At 40.5% G+C, this 3,344-nt stretch overlaps 1 pseudogene; it reads right to left on the reverse strand.

The window, feature by feature from the left end:
* Positions 1-2,849: 2,849 nt before the first annotated feature.
* LOC142424661 (small nuclear ribonucleoprotein G pseudogene) lies at positions 2,850-3,068 on the reverse strand (annotated as a pseudogene).
* Between the last annotated feature and the right edge of the window lie 276 nt (positions 3,069-3,344).

Below are 3,344 nucleotides of genomic sequence, written 5' to 3' on the forward strand. Positions count from 1 at the left end.
AGACCAGCAAGTACTCGTATGCAAGTTCAAATTGAGGCTAAAAAAATGAAAACAAGTCCACAAGACCCAAAATGTGGTCTTAACTACCCACCAAGTGAGTTTAACAACTCTATCTCAAGAATAGAGCTGGTGATGGAATACTAATGGCCAAAGGCCCGATGAATTGTCAAAGATGCCATACCAGAAGAAAGCCAAAGGTCATTAAGAAAACAGGAAAGAGTAAAAGGACCAAAACTGCTGCCAGAAGAGACTGAAATTTGCTCTGAATATAGAGGAGTTAAAATAAATGGAAGAAGTGATTAAGTAAAAGAGATTTCACTGGGTAGCCCGAGAAGACAAAGCCTTAATAAAATGTACAATGACCTAGAATTAGAAACCAAAAAGGCAGACCAGATTTGTCATTTCTTAAGCTGAAGGAACGGGAGAAACCCTCGGGCTGTGGACTCACAATCTTGAAGAAACACTCATGGTTCAGCAGTTGACCTGCTCAGCTACTAAAAGGAAGGTCGGGATTTTTAACCCACCAGAGGATTCCCTGGAGAAAGAGGTGGCAGTGCACTTCTATGAAGATGTACAGCCTAAGAAATCAGACAGGAAAATTGTAGCTCGTCCTGTAGGGAGGGTCCCAGGAGTAAGAATACTCACTGGCAGTGATATGGGAAAATATTGAATGATATAGGAAACATGAAAAGAAGATGGAAGAAATACAATCACTGTTCCAAAAAGAATTGGTTGGCATGCAGTGATTTTAGGAGATAGCACATGATTAAGAAATGAAGCCTTGAAGGAAGGAATACATGCTATACCGAAGGCATTTGTGAAAAATAAGATTCCAGGAACCGATAGAATATGTTCTGCCTCCTACTTTGGTGAGGAGAAACTGGGTTCTTTAAAGCTTAAGAGCAGTCCTTGCGGGGCAAATATTGTCTCTCCCTATCCAGTGGACACAGTTAGTTCAACGGACCAATGGACTAGCAAATATCGGTCTTCATGACACTGAGACCAGAAGAACTAAATGATGCCCAGCTACCACTACTAGCATCTACGAAAGGGTTCACGTTAGATGTCCTGGACAGAACAGGAGAAAGACGTGCAAATAACTCTAAATCATAAAAGAGACCAGGTTGACTGGTTGGACAGAGACTAGTGGAACTACCAAGACTCTAACCTGTAGTTGACTTTCAGTTCTGCTACTGAAATCACACCCGTGGCTCAATTTTCAGCTACACAATATATATGTTTATCAAGAGAACATTACCAGTAGCAAGGTAACCTTAGAATACCCAAACAGTTGGTATCAAAAGGTCAGCATTTACCCAGAGACAAAATTCAGAAAGTTTAGGAATGAAGGTGGAATGGAAACAGGAAACAGAAGGAGGAAGTGGGATAAGTGGTAATACATGGAGATTGTTGAATGTAAAATTGATGATCTGCGCTTTAACTTTCATCCGACAGTAATAAGTTTTAAAAAGTAGTTCTGGCTTTGCAAGATGTAATATCACTGTGATTATGTACAAAAATGTGTCCCTACTTTGAGATGCACATTGACATAGTTTGAGCCTGAAATTACTTAATTCTGGGTAAATATAATTGGAAAATATATTAATCAAATACATAACAATGTTCATGGTCATTGCGTCAGGCTATGTTATCTCACTCAAAACTCACTGCCATTGTGTCGATGCCAACTCATAGTGACCCTATAGGACAGTTCAGAAGTGGCCCTATGTGTTTCTGGGACTGTGATTGTATGGGAATAGAAATTCTGGTCTTTCTCCCACAGGGCAGATGGTAATTTCAAACTGCTGATGCTGTGGTTACCAGTCGATAACCACTGAACTATAAGTCAGATATTAGCCCATGTGTCTGATACCAATCTATAAAATCCTCTTCGACTCACAAAACACATGCAATGATGCTGAATGCAGGAAGATCACAGGCCAATGGGTGGGAAGTCTTGTGGATCCAGTGGCATTGTAAGTGTGTTAGTCTGGGAACTTTAGAGAAACAAATCCACAGAAACTCATGTATAAGAGAGAGTTTTATATAAAGGTTAAGTGCGTATCAAGAAAATATCCCAACCCAGTTCTGCCCAAGCCCACAAGTCCAACACTAATCCATATGTCCAACACCAACCACAAAATCCTCCTTCATCTCACAAAACACACACTATGATGCCAACTGCAGGAGGAAAGCCAAGTCAGTGGATGTGTAAGCATCTCATCGCTGGCAGGGTTCTCCACAGGGCTGCTCCAGCACCCAAGGCTGCATCGGGGTAGGTCCATGCAGCTTCTCCTTGGGGATGTCTTGCAGGAAATGAGCCTTGCAAGATGAAGCAGGGAACTGGCTAAGGCAGCTGCGCCCTGGTCCGACCATCAGAAAGCAAGAGACCCAAGAACTAGAAGGCAAGACTCAGTGAGCCATTTATCCCTCCGCCCTTCAATTAACCCCACATGTGTTTATCAGCCTGGTTGGCACAATCAACTATCTACCTCAACAGTGAGATCTAAGGAGGGTCATTCTAACCAAGAGATTTCTTGCTTGTAAATCAATTTTGCTTTTATTAAGACATTCTTAAGCAGATCTTAATTGTTTCCACAAAGAGCAGAAAGAAACATTTATACTAGACTTAATACTAAAGCTATCTTCCCTTTTACTTATAGTTATTTCTTTAAGTATGCTAGCTGTAAATTGGCTCAAAATGAATTTTTGACTATTGTAAAAGTTTTATTTAACAAAAAAATTGAACATGAAAAATGTACATAGCCTCATTTTCACACTGTAGTAAACGGGTCCTTTGGAAAGCGGGGTGCGTGGAAACGACTGATGTCGACTATGGAACGTAGCCATTATACTCGCTCCAAGGCCTCTAACATGATGACACTGTTGCCTCTTATCCCCACCATTCCACTATTGTTCTGTTGTCCACCAGTTGCCATCTCCACACATTCATCTATCACAAGATTCATAAAGGGATCAAATCCCCGAAGTATCCCTTGGACATGACTGCCACCATTTAATCTCAATAACTTCTTGTCCATGAATTTTTTCAACTCGGGCAGATGAGCTTTGCTCGTTGTCTCAAAATGAATTTTAAATCCATTTGTTCTCATCTTTGGTCATCCATCTCTCTTATTTTCTCCAGTATGTCAAACGGGTGGACTTAGATGGTCTTGTTCTGCTGGCCCATGAAATGTGGTCAATGAACTGAGTAAATACCAAATTTTAAAAACAAAATTATGAGTGAATAATTTAAATGTGTGTAAGTTTTTTTCCCATTGAAATTAATTTTCTCTTTGGTATGACAAAGGCCTGAGTCATAGCAAGTAGGTCTATCCTTGACA

The sequence above is a fragment of the Tenrec ecaudatus genome, chromosome 13 (assembly GCF_050624435.1).
Source record: "Tenrec ecaudatus isolate mTenEca1 chromosome 13, mTenEca1.hap1, whole genome shotgun sequence".
Lineage (NCBI taxonomy): Eukaryota > Metazoa > Chordata > Mammalia > Afrosoricida > Tenrecidae > Tenrec > Tenrec ecaudatus.